Source organism: Palaemon carinicauda, chromosome 18 (genome assembly GCF_036898095.1).
Source record: "Palaemon carinicauda isolate YSFRI2023 chromosome 18, ASM3689809v2, whole genome shotgun sequence".
NCBI lineage: Eukaryota > Metazoa > Arthropoda > Malacostraca > Decapoda > Palaemonidae > Palaemon > Palaemon carinicauda.
This window is the reverse complement of record NC_090742.1, coordinates 53,768,362-53,782,950: the sequence shown is the minus strand read 5'-3', so window position 1 is coordinate 53,782,950 and position 14,589 is coordinate 53,768,362. Positions and strand designations below refer to the sequence as shown.

Genomic DNA, 14,589 nt, shown 5'->3' with positions numbered 1-14,589 from the left:
TAAGGAAACGGGTTGACAATGCCAAGATCTTGTGGCTCCAAGTTTCTTTCTAATCTTTTGCACATAAAATATAATTTTGACTTGTTTGCTTCATCCACTGTCTGGCTTACTACTACTCTCATTCTTCCAGCATCGATATATTCACTCCCAAATCAATATACAACGTATATTGTACAGCGGCTCAACATTCACTTCTTGTTCCTGGCTTCTTTAAGCCCTAATCTTTATCTTGCTCACATTTATTTTCCATTTTCTTGTCTCACAAACTATGATAATCTTTTTTCACCTGTTTCTGCCTCCCTACCAAATATTACCCTCCAATATTATATCACATGCACACACCAACCATTTTACATTGGCATCATGACTTTTTATTTTAAACTTTTGCCCCTCCGTTCAATGTCAGTTACGTAGCTTCTAGCATCATGGCTAATGTCCTGTAGGGCAGGATATCCCATACAAGTCTAAGCTAAATGAGAGTAAATAGATTTTCCACTTCTGCGCAGCATTAGTGAAGTTGGATACGAGGAAAATCGGTGCTCTAAAATCGGTGCTCTAAAATGTCCTTGGCCAGCTTTTCCAAAGAAATCAATGTATAGATAGTAATATATATGATACATGACTGGTAGATATGCTAAATAACTAATATCTCTACTGCGAAACATCGTGACTTTTAAATTTCTCATCCTAGATTCTAAACGTCATTTGTGCAAGTAAAAAAAAGTATGTTTCATGAATCACTTACAACGTATTGAGCAATATAAAAATGAGAGAGAGAGAGAGAGAGAGAGAGAGAGAGAGAGAGAGAGAGAGAGAGAGAGAGAGAGAGAGAGAGAGAGTTAACTTTGCTGTATTCTAAATATATAATGGTATCAAGGTGACATGTGACGGACAACTGCACGTACTGCACAAAAGCGATGAACAAATAGCCTTATGGGACTTGCTGTTATACAACTTCAGGCACTGAGCTAACGAAAATATGTAAATATATTGCACACACATAAATTATTTTTCTTACATTCCTAGAGAATTATGTAGAAGGTTCTTATTACTAAGTAACTCAAATTTCATCTGTCAAGATATGGGCGTTAAAACAAATGAGAGAGAATGTCTATTAACCTTCAGTCGTAGGAAATCGAGAAAAGTGAAACTTACATAATAAGAGTAACTGTTTAAATGTATTTGCTGAAGAATAGGAGGCTTGGATATGTATTTGGTAAAACCATTTAATAACAAGTTGGTCCTTTGGGTGCATGAGGGATATAAAACCCAAATATCAATAATAAAGAATCAAGCAATGAGATAAAAGGAAAATCTTTAACATTTATTGACAACAAAATGTAAGGATTGATTTAAAATTAATATAATGGTCATCGCAAGGAACATAAACAAAATTTCCATAAATGATGTATCATGGGAAATTAAATAGATTTTGAGAGAGAGAGAGTGATGTATCATGGGAAATTAAATAGATTTTGAGAGAGAGAGAGAGAGAGAGAGAGAGAGAGAGAGAGAGAGAGAGAGAGAGAGAGAGAGAGTGTGTGTGTGTGTGTGTGTAAACAGTAACTCCATCTTCAAAGACATTGCAGTGAAATGAGATGAAAAAGAGTTCTCAATCAGTTTCACACATTCATCTTTGACGAAAGAGGAATTCTACCCACTATTTGTCTAACATACTATGTCTTACATTTCCCCCCATTCCCTTCCTTTAATCAATCGGCCTTAACATTATTACTATCACCATATGAGAGGTAAATCACCTTCAGGCCATTCATCTAGTTCATGTTTTTGCGGAAGTCCTGATGGTGTTCTGGCAAAAATTAACTAAAATAAAAACTCGCCAATGTCCCCAACACTTCTTCCTATGTTTGAAAACCTTGACTTCTTCAATTAATGTTTTTTATGCATATATACCCTTTACTTACAATAACATAATTTTCAAAGTATGCTTCAAGCTTTTCTTTGGTAAGAAAATAAGAGACATTTAGCGGATAAAATAAGAGATTTCAATTCAGCAGTTTCATCAATTGGACGCGGGGATGGTCAACCCTTATCTTTTCTTTGACGGAGTTTACCCTCTCCATTCTGTTTAGCTAAGATTTTTATTTACTGTTTTATATTCTTTGAGGGACTTTCCTGTCCATATCATATTATTGAATCAGACCCCACCTCCCCCTTTTCGGACTGGATTTATGAATTTGGGCTAAATTGCCTGACGCTGAGGCCCGGAAGACCATTTGGTGTAAAAATGCATCCAAGGTAAATCCTTAGAATTTCACTAAGAGGTTCAGGTCAGAAGATATTGGACATTATGAGTGAGGAAAGGAAGCAAGAACGAAGGTAGAGGGGTAGGATATAAAACAAGTGCATCAAGGGGTCGCAGGAACGCTGTAAAGATTGACGGATTTATCTTCCCTTTCTCTCTATTGAACCAAAGGTTATTATGATGTTCGTCCCATCGTTCTCCTGGGTTTTACCATCCATACCCAGTCAAAGCTTTACGTCTACACCTTTCCTTTATTCTCGTGATGGACGAATTCTCCCTTACAAAAGTACTGCATTACTTTCCTACTCGTTTTCTTGGCTGCAATTTTCCTCCCCTCTGGTACTGGATGACACTGCACAAAACACTGCCTTAAGTGCACTGCAACCTTTCAGCATAAATGCTTTTCTATGAAGCAGAACTTGTATCCAACGCAAAACTCGCTGAACAAGAAAAGTTTCCTCTCCATTATCTTTTTTTAAGCTTATTTCTTTTTCTGACGGAGGAGACACTCATAACTATACCTAACCTTCAAAGTAAGAAGCCAGCCTTAGCAACAGGTTATCAATAAACGGCTGAGTTCTACCATACAAACTTCTTAGCATAGAAGAGGAGGGCTACTTCTATTCACGTTTTTTGTCATCCAAACTCAATCTACTTTATAACAGGAAAAGGAATCATCACACACATTCAGTGGAAGGAAATATTTTTCATCGCCCTTTCACCAAACTCTTTTCTTCCTTTAACGACAAAAACACCCACGCGCACACACGCACGCACAAAAACAACTTAAGTGCTGAATCCTAGTGCCGTGTCCATTTCATGACAATTCTGAATAAGGCCTGTTGCGAAAACAGAGATTGCAGAGTGGGTGGTCGTGGGTGGAGGAAAGGTTCATCTTTAAACGACTGAAGTATATTAGACTCTCTCTCTCTCTCTCTCTCTCTCTCTCTCTCTCTCTCTCTCTCTCTCTCTCTCTCTCTCTCTCTCTCTATATATATATATATATATATATATATACATACATATATATATATATATATATATATATATATACAGTATATATATATTTGAAACACGACACACGAAAAACTATATCATAACTGAAAAGAGGGCACAAGGAATTTACAAATAAAATATGAATATGAAACTTTTACGAAATAAAGGATTAATATAAGGACTTATCAAATCACCTAGTACATAAGTTCGAATATGCATCAAACTCACAATGAAAGAACACGAAATTAGTATAATCTTTAATGTACTGAAACTGTGACACTTACAAAGAACGATCGAAAATATTTTTACTTTATGGAAAGAAATGTGTTGTTCTCAGATAAATTGTGAAATTTTGACATGAAACTATACCGGCAAAATTACCATTAGAGGATATATATATATATATATATATATATATATATATATATATATATATATATATATATATGTATGTATGTATATATATATATATATATATATATATATATATATATACATTTATATAATATACACACACATTATATATATATATATATATATATATATATATATATATATATATATATATATATACAGACACACTTTTATAACAATTGAGACTAGAAATACAATGATTATAAAAGTTAAATATATTTTTGTTAAACGTAGCCAGTAGTTCCAAACTTTACTTACAATCAGTAATCAGAACTTTAATCATCACCAACGCAACAATAACAAATACGACGGTGGCGAGTTCATTTACCGCTAAACGTTGTTCGATCAGAATAACTGAAGTACACGGGCTTTTGCTTAGAACTTGGATGGTGACCACTAAGAAATGAGAGACGTCGTTACAACACCAACCAATCCACTTACAAATCCTGGCTGGAAACTTAATGGGTAAGGTTTTTTTTAGTGTCCAACCCTTTTCTTTAGAATGGCAAAGCTCATATTACTTAATTACCATAAAAATAAAAATAATAATAACAATGATAATAATAATTATTATTATTATTATTATTATTAATATTATCATTATTTACTTCGCCACTTCATGAAATTTGGTGGGATGATTGGCCATGATCCAAGGACCATTTGATTAAATTTAGGGAGTGACTGGGTCAAAAGTCAAGGCCAAGGTCACAAAAAGGTCAAAAATGTCTTTCTTGCCATATCGTGACCCATTTTTATTTGATTTGCATGAAACTAGTTCTAAAATGTGCATAATTCAATGGCATATCTTGTGATATACAACATGATATAGGTTAAGATATGCGCTCTACCGAGGGCCCGTTGTAGTTATTACTGCACCAGCCGAGCTACAATCCTGCTTAGAAAAGCAAAATGCTACAAGTCTGGGAGTTACAAAAGGGACAGAAAAATCGAGTGACCTTTATACTCAGTCTATATTGAAAATATAAGGGTAACAATATGCGGCAGGGCACCTACTTCCTTTCAATGCAAAACTGCAACTATATCAGACTGCTAATATCAAATCTTACGATTAACATAAGATCCGAGGAAATGACAAGACACCATTGTGATTTAGTGTGAAATTCTCTGGAACAAGGCAATCTAGTAAAACAACATCGGAATCATTTGCATGATCTCAAATGAAACTACCCACTGTCAGGTAAACACATATATTGAGAAACATGTGATCATTTGAAGGACCAATACGTACATACTATAACACTGCGAAAAAAGAATGCCAGATAAAGCTCACTGTACTGGAACCTGGTTTTAAACAAATACAAGTCTTAAAATACGAATGCCCTAAGTTTTCTCATTTTAACAGCGTAAATTTTTTTTTTTTTTTTCATAAGATCAACAGTCTATAGACTGTTGATGAACAGAATAACGTTACCAATCAGCTACTTTGGGAATGCCTTTCATTAAGATTGCACTATCAAATTGTATTTTACAAAAAGTAGGAAATTGAGAGAAAATCATACGAAATCAAGGCTGAATAAGATTAAGTAGGTAACCTTTTAACTTGTAAATGATATAACCTTTACAATAACGTAAAAAATCTATAATAAAGCAAAATATTATAAAAATATAATTGCACTTACAATATTACGACACATGCACCAGCGCACCAGAATAAAGACTTCGGTCAAAATAACAAAAGGAGGAAGACTTAATCAAAATTTGTACAGCATATGATAAAATATAAAGAGCCGAGAAATAACCTACTAATGGTATATCTACCCAGACAATAAATCAAGGTTAGGCACTGTTGTAAGCCGAAAAGAATTGAAGTGAAGGCTATTGAAAGCAGATATTCGTTTTGCATAGTGAAGTAATCACACGAGTTGCACCATACCCATTACCTTCATCGGAAGCGAAGCAAAGCAAACCACCCAATCAGTTGAATCATTTGAGCCGTAGATCCAGGCATAATGCATGAGCCTGGTGTTATCAGAAAGGGGAGGTGCGTGCCTTGAAATTATGCAAAACCATAAGCAAACACACTGAAAATAACGAAATGAGACAAAAGCAGCAGCAAGAGGAATAATACTGAAGTAATGGAAAAATATACGTGATCGGCATTACTGGTTGTGATCGTTATGGGAGGCGACCTCATTAATAAGTCTGATCCAACGTTAATCCTTTTTTTCCCCTCTCCAAATTTCAAAACATCACAAGAGAGTTATGTTCAGAGAGGTTACAGTTACGTGAAATCTACTACAATGTACAGATCAAAAACTATCCTCTTCTTTCACTCAATAGTCTTATTGATCCAGATGTCAGATGAATGCAACTACTAATCAATCAATTCACCACACCACTTCATCTCTCTCTCTCTCTCTCTCTCTCTCTCTCTCTCTCTCTCTCTCTCTCTCTCTCTCTCGAAACAACATTGGTGATCCCGTAGACTTTTAAACTCTAACATAACTGGTCATAAACGACCATTTAACTAATAATATCACTTCAATAGCTTTATGGATCCCATGAAACTGTGAATATGTATAACAAAATTATACACATAATGCTTTAGTTAACTGTATGAACTATGAATTAAAATAAGGGGGCTTCCTATACACTTTAATAAGCACCTTTATTTACGATTTTATTTCACTTGCCATAAGCAATATAATCAATTGCACAAATTTGAAGAAAACTATCATTGTTTCACGACTTTCATAAAGCGTAGTAATGATGATCTGCAAGCGATTAATTTGATTAAGTTTAAGGTATCATGTCTGTAAGACTACAGGTTATGTACTCTATACATATTTAAAAAAAAAAAAAAAAGTTTATAAGCATGTCGAATGAGATAGTCACATAGTCATTTTACTGAATCAATAGCTTAGAGAAAAAAAATCGAATCCATGGCAAAACACAACTTACGAAAATTCACTTGCAAAAAAAAAAAAAAAAAAAAAAAAAAACAGGTCTATCGAGCAACAGAAAAAGCCTGAATGTTAGCTCTTCTGCTCTATGAAAATATCCTCTCGGGGCAAGATCAACAAGACACGTTTTTAGAGCACTCGATACGCGACAGTTTTTCACCGGGACTGTATACTTATTGATCAATGTAATACCAGCAGCCTCTTGGGCACATACCCAAATACTTCCGTTAACATCGCACGTTACGCTTGAATTTCATAGTGCAAATAACGATAACCTGCAGAGAAATAACACAGAAGGGGGTTTATGACATTAAAAATAGAAAAAAAATACACGTACATAAAATTAGGTTTATTAAACTCTGCTCTCAGATAAATAAAAATATTGATCTTTACACCAATGCCCTATTGTACTGCTAATTTTACCAATCAAATTCTATAGGCATAAAAATGAGTCACAATGGATACACAAGAAAATGTATTCTGGATCTATGCAAACTGAGAGAACCATTGACAAAAAAAAAAAAAAAAAAAAAAAAAAAAAAAAAAAAAAAAAAACCCACAACGAATAGGAAATCCCATAAAACCTGATGTGAGTCGGAGTCAAATATATAATTCTCATGGAATATATAATTTAAGATTATATGACTAACACTGTTAATCCCCTTATAACAACTTCCTTCTCAAGGAAACACACAAAGAAATTAAGTATAAAAAAAATTATTTTACAAATAGCATTTTTTTTTTCAAAAGTTCCAAAACCAATCTCTTCAAGTCTACAAAACAAAAAATATGAAAAATCTTAAAAAACTTCAAATATCAATACACACACCATAATATGCAAAATAGTAATTCTAACCTAAAATAATCCGTTGACATTTCCTATAAAATGATTCGATAGCGGCATTCACTTCACACATATATATAAATCAAAATATTCTACTGGAATCAGTTTTGTTTAGAAATAATATATTGCTTTCAAATTGCAAACATATCTTTATAAGACTACTATTTATCAAACGACGTTATATTCACAAACAAGTGAATTCAAGAAGCTTGAGCTTCTAAGCACACAGTTTTCAAAGTTTTAACGGAAGGGAAAACTAAATTATGATATAAGGCTCACGGCAGCTTCCGACAAAAAGAACCATAATACTGTCTTATCTTCACCTCAAAAAAATGACAAAGATATTTCTAAATGACATTCTGACGCATGGGTCGATGGACAACACAATTTCATTTCTGTGAACTAAGGAAATGGTAAATCCTCTTTATATTTTTATCATTACAAGTTAGCTACATCCCTAGTTGGAAAAGCAAGATGCTATAAGCCCAAGGGCTCCAACAGAGAAAAATAGCCCAGTGAGGAAAGGAAATAGGGGAATGAATAAACAAGGGCTTTGATTTATATACATACATACATAAATATATATATAGATATATATATATATATATATATATATATAGATATATATATATATATATATATATATATATATATATATATATATATATATTATATATATATAAAACACCCTCTAGCCAGGGTATGACTATTCCCTCCTCCTCTTTTTATTTTTATCATTACTAGCTAAGCTACAACCCTAGTTGGAAAAGCAAGATGCTATAAGCCCAAGGGCTCCAACAGAGAAAAATAGCCCAGTGAGGAAAGGAAATAAGGGAATGAATAAACGAGGGCTTTGATTTATATACATACATATATACATACATACATATATATATATATATATATATATATATATATATATATATATATATATATAACACCCTCTAGCCAGGGTATGATTATTCCCTCCTCCTCTACCTGTGGGACGGGGAGAGACCGAATAGTCATACGTTTGGCAATGCCACAACGTGACAGGAAAGAAATATATACATATACATAATATATATATATATATATATATATATATATATATATAAATATATATACACACACACACGCACACACACACACACACATATATATATATATATATATATATATATATATATATATATATGCTTTATCTTCGATGTGGGCCTTTAAATGACGTTATCTTTCTCATCATAATGATCTACATTTGGTAGAGATATCTATCTTCATCCCACATTCCATGAATCCACAACAGCCAATGCACCAATGGTATCTGTTATTTCTTGCACGTGCATGCAAGCAAAACGTTTAAACTGGACATGCAAACAAAATTCATAGTATCTCCAAGGAAACGATAAAAACGCAGATAAGAATAATAGCTATAGATTTAAGAAACGAACAAACAAGCAAATGCATTAGCAGTCAAAGAGTTTTTCAACAGGCCACTGAAGTTACATCTAAGTTAGTCAGTCGGACATAAACAGGAGGGTCAACATTCGAGGTCATAAGATTCTTCCTTATTTTTTTGGAAAATTATCTAAAGTGAACATGACATTCATTTCTCTTTCTCTTGTAATTATCTATCCAAGCAATGAAAAAGGTCCTTTCACTGGAGCACAAATTCGAAATCCCTTCCATAGATAGCAAATTTCTTATAAGTTGTAAATAATAATACCACCACAGGCAAAGCAACACATTGAAAGATGAAAGATGTTACAAATTTCTCCACTGGAAAGACACGTAGGAACACCCTGAAGCACGCCTATCGCCAACTTAAAGGTAAATACTTCAAAACTTCGTAAATTACATAGGTTGCCAGTACAGCTCCTTCTTTCACGTCTGACTACACGTTTAAAAGTATCTTAAATAATAATAAAAGTCACCTATCGATGGCGACCTTTTAGGAGGGGGGGGGGGGTAGAGGGATGGATTCCAGAAACATTTCAGGTAGAAATTCGGGGCAACAGTTTGAGGATCTTTTTTCCAAACTTTCTCATTTCCTTCTACGTCTCTTTTGCCACTGATAATAATCAAAAGTGACGCGCATATCATTTGCATTTTCGTTCGTCGTGCCTCGCATCGCCTATTCTTGATTTTCTTCCTCCTTTTCGCTATGCTCTCCATACCCACCCTCTACCACCCATCTCCAACCCCCTACAGCATCAGCCCTAGTAAGGCATCTTTTCCACTCCGCTTCCCTCTTCATTTCCCCTCCAATGCCAACGATATGAATCAACGATAAAAGCTCAATCACAAACAACCCCCAACAAGTATATTTATCCTCTTCTCCGTACGGGAAGCGACAACCATGCAGAGAGAGAGAGAGAGAGAGAGAGAGAGAGAGAGAGAGAGAGAGAGAGAGAGAGAGAGAGAGATATGTGTAAAGTAGACATACAGGAAGTGTATCCTGTGATAATTACGCGCTGTAAGCCAAACAAAATAGAAGTGAAGATGATTTAAAGCAGACATTCATTTGGCATAGAAAATTAATCACATCAGCTGCACCATACCTTTCATCTTTATCGGTGATCTAAGGGATCTAATATTAATTCAAAGATTATTGTCATTACATTCCAACAAAGATTATTCAAAAAAATAATCCTTTGATCATCTACTGTTTTATACTTTCAAAATACTCCCTCAGAACCATTGATAAATAAAAATAAAATGACGGTGTTGCATATGGATGCGTCTTCAACCTTAGGGATTTCAGCTTTTGTTAATGATTCTTTACAGGAAACTTACGTTTGATGTTTAATTTCATTTTCCAAATACAGTACACCTTTAATTGTTTTTTTCCAATCTCTAAACTTTTTTCTGGAATTCATATTTTTTATTTCTCCCGATATTTTTTTTTTTACAAAATGCAGATTTTCTTATTGGCTCTATAATGCAAATTTACTAACTATCCTTCTTGAAGAACTTTTGAGCTTTCAGTCTTCTCCGTAACTTTTATGAAAAGTTTTAAGAAATGTTTTTGTACTAAGAGCAATATTCTGGGAAAATCTTTACCTATGTCATTTTTCTTTAAAATCTTGGTTTGCTAGTTCCACTTCAGTCCTGACACTGTTCCAAAGAAACAAACTTTAAAAAGGATTCACATCCCCTTCTTGCCGTTACTTGCATCGTGAAAGGTGGTAAATTCTCCAACTGCTGTTACACGTTTTTGCAAACCTTTACTTTAATATTTCCTCTTCTTCTAATATCAAAGGTATATTTAATAAACTTCACCTATAATTTCCCATAATAACTTCTACAAAAGATTTCTATTCTTTTAAAATCTACCCGGTTAAAAATTTCAAGTTTCATAGAATAATGTATCTGATAGAGCAAACGTAATTGCAACAAATAACCATAAACACCTACTATATGCCTTTGAAATCCATGGAAAACGGGGTAGAGCAAGCAATCTCATCACCAAAATAATTCTTGCATAATTCCCTCAAATCACAACTAAAGGCAACTGCATTGGATTTTCAGAGTTCGATCCAAAAGGCCACGCAGTGGAACCTGGGAGGGGATGGCCTACATAGTAGCCTACAAGTGGAGGAAATCCGGCAGTTGCAGTAAAAAGTAAATATCGGGAGGTTGGGTAGCAGTATGTATAAAAGGAACCGGGAACGTTCATGTAGTTGCAGGCTAAAATATGAGAGCATCTAAGGACTCATTTACTTCTTTCTCTTTCCATGGATTATGGGGACTCATCCTTACAATACCTACTTCACAGCATCAATCGAATTCTTAATTTTTTTTTTTTTTTCGGCTCCTTCCTCTTCACAATAATACTCCAAGAAGATATCCACGGAAGGCCTAAAATGCGGAAGCACTGTCAACACACCAAATTATATATATATATATATATATATATATATATATATATATATATATATATAGATCATCACAAGCAAAGCTATAACCCTAGTTGGAAAAGCAAGATGCTATTAGCCCAAGGGCTCTAAACGGGAAAAATAACCCAGTGAGAAAAGGAAACAAGGAAATAAACTACAGAAAAGTAATGAACAATCAAAAAAATAAATAAATAAACAGTAACAACATTAAATTAAATCCTACACAGGCTATATAAACAAGAAAAAAAGCATAAGGAAGAGAAATAAGATAGAACACCAGGCCCGAGAATACCCTCACACAAGAGAACTCTTATCTCAGGGGAAGGCCATGGTACAGAGGCTTGGGCACTACCCAAGACTAGAGAACAATGGTTTGATTTCCTTCTCCTAGAAGAGGTACTTACCATAGCTAGAGAGTCTCTTCTACCCTTACCAAGAGGAAAGTAGCCACTGAACAATTAATTACATTGCAGTAGTCAACCGCTTGAGCGAAGAAGAATTGTTTGGTAATCTCAAGTGTTGTCAGTTGTATGAGGACAGAGGAGAATATGGAAAGAATAGGCCAAACTATCCGGTGTATGTGTAGGCAAAAACAAAATGAGCCGCAACCAGAGAGATAGATCCAATATATATATACATACATAATATATATATATATATATATATATATATATATATATATATATATATATATATATATATAAATCAATGAATAATAAAATAAAACCTCAAATTTATATTCATCCAAATATTTCATATGTCAACGAATTCACTCTAGAGCTGGACTGAAGGGTTTACATTTATAACAATCTCCCGTTTACAGTTGGTTTTTAAAAGACTGGTTTCGGGAAAAAAAGAAACTAAATCAAATCCCTTGCTATACAGAGAGAGAGAGAGAGAGAGAGAGAGAGAGAGAGAGAGAGAGAGAGAGAGAGAGAGAGAGAGAGAGGTGGATGTTCTTTTATCCCATATAACAGACATTTACAGAGAAGATTAATAATCATAAACACTAATATAGGTTTTAATAAAACGATTAACAACCCAATAGAAATAACTAGTTAGAAACATCATCACAACCATCGATAAAAGTGCCATTTTTATAGTTGACTTACAAGTTTTGTTACCATTTTATCTATGAGTAGACTCGCATTCCCAACAAGCACATTTTTCCTTTATGTCAAGCGGAGGAAAAATGCGACCGAGGAGGAATATTGACAGAGAGAGAAAGAGAGAGAGAGAGAGAGAGAGAGAGAGAGAGAGAGAGAGAGAGAGAGAGAGAGGGGGGGGGGAGAAGCATGAGGGGAAAAAATCATCTGTCCCTTGGAAAACATAAAGTACTGTCTCTTCAATGAAAGAAAGGCTGTCAAGTGAGCATAACTAAAGTAAGGTGGAAATTCCATGACTAGAGAAACTATCAGTTTACTATTTCTATTTGAAGCTAAAAACAGTTTGTTGAGTTGAGTGTTTACGCTGGATGTTTGCCAATTCATCAAGATGGCTTGGCAAAGGTGATCCCCAACATTGCACAGACAATATCATCTTTGGCGTTCAGAAGATGCTAATACTAACCTTGAAGCCATAAAAGAATAAAGGATACCTGGCAACTATCATGGGAAACTTTGTTTGGCATCAACCAGAAAATGCTTGCGATTTCAAAGTCAGCATCCTTCCGCAGTCATAGTAATATGCCAAGAAGTTGGGACAATGATCTTCAGCGCATTCCTCATCGCGTCTATGGACGAGTTTTAATTATAGTATAGAATTTTTCATTGTTTTCAATTTCAAAGCGTAATTGTAGGATTGCCTAAACTCGCGTGCGTGTTTGGATTTCATGAGATAACATTGTCAATAACACATGTATAGATGTCATCAATAAACATAAATTAATCATGAAGGTATCAGTTATTTTTAATACAAAACTTTAGGGTAAAATGTACGTTAAAAAAAATTGCAAAAAACGTGTACCTGATTATTGATTTTTTTCTTTTTTTATCAGTATGACGAATATGTGTGAGTTCAATAGCTACTCCATATCTATGAGCGGGAAATACGTTAGTATATACAATACATATACTAGAAATTAAACACCAGGAAAATATATATAAAGAATAAATTATCATACAAAATATACAATGATTTCGAAGCCCTTTCAACAAGTATAGAAATAATGAGAACTATGATCTCGGAATAAGAAGGGTCACCCTTTATCCCCTCGGCCATTTGCCCTGCTTCATTGCATTTTTTACTTGGCATTTACATCTTGTTGTAGATTTATAGAATTACATGCACAGTACACACATGCAAGTGTACATACAGGTATGTCATTACTACATATATTTCATTTTGTTCTACCTAAACCATATCATTTCATTATAACGAAAAAATGTATCCTCTCAAATCCTATGAATTTATGGGCAGTTAAGCGACCCTCCCTGAAAACCTTTCGAAATCAGAAAACGACCTAAAATGCTAACAAGCCAAAGAGTGGAAGAAGCGCCCAAACTCTAAAAATCTACTTCTGACATCCCATCCAATAAAGGGATTTGGAAAATGGAAAGGATATCTCTCCTCATAATGATATAAGAGGTCATTAAACATCGAAGCAGTTTCTTTTCCCTTTGAGACCTTGATAGATAAGAACAAATTGATATTCCCTCAAGGAACTAAAACTATTCAGCAGATTTTTCATGATTTTAATCAACAAAAGCCACAGCACTACGGTGATGCTGTCTTACATTTTTTAAATGTAACCTTACTTTAATAAAATAAATTCAAATTCATTAAACATTCAATTTAATAATCATTTAAATTTATTGTACAGTGGAAAAATATGAAAAGAGAGAGAGAGAGAGAGAGAGAGAGAGAGAGAGAGAGAGAGAGAGAGAGAGAGAGAGAGAGAGTGAGAGAGAGAGACTAACGATATAAACAATAATATTTCTGCCAATTCCCTAAATCACCATACATTTTTAGTAAACAACTAAAACCCGTTTTGATAACAAATATTAATAAAAAAGGAAATTTACATCTTTGTGACATTCTTTTACCGTCAACTTAAAAACCTGTTTTTCGTTATTAAATGTTACGTATAAATGATTTTTTTTTTTAAATAAACATGCATTCTTTTATCAACATTTGACTACGTATTGTCAATGAATATAGGAATTATTTTAATTTCAAGAGGCCTCAATATTCCTTATCAATTCGTCGTGTGATTAATCTGGCTTTCTCATACCCATAAAACAACTCAAATCCGTAATTCACTGCAAA

The 14,589-nt window shown here is 33.9% G+C and overlaps 1 protein-coding gene across 14 annotated transcripts in view; it reads right to left on the bottom strand.

Annotated features, from left to right (window-relative positions):
• KrT95D (phosphofurin acidic cluster sorting protein KrT95D) overlaps positions 1–14,589 on the bottom strand; it is a 396,291-nt gene that overhangs the window by 328,131 nt on the left and 53,571 nt on the right. The gene's annotated exons all lie outside the window — the stretch shown is intronic.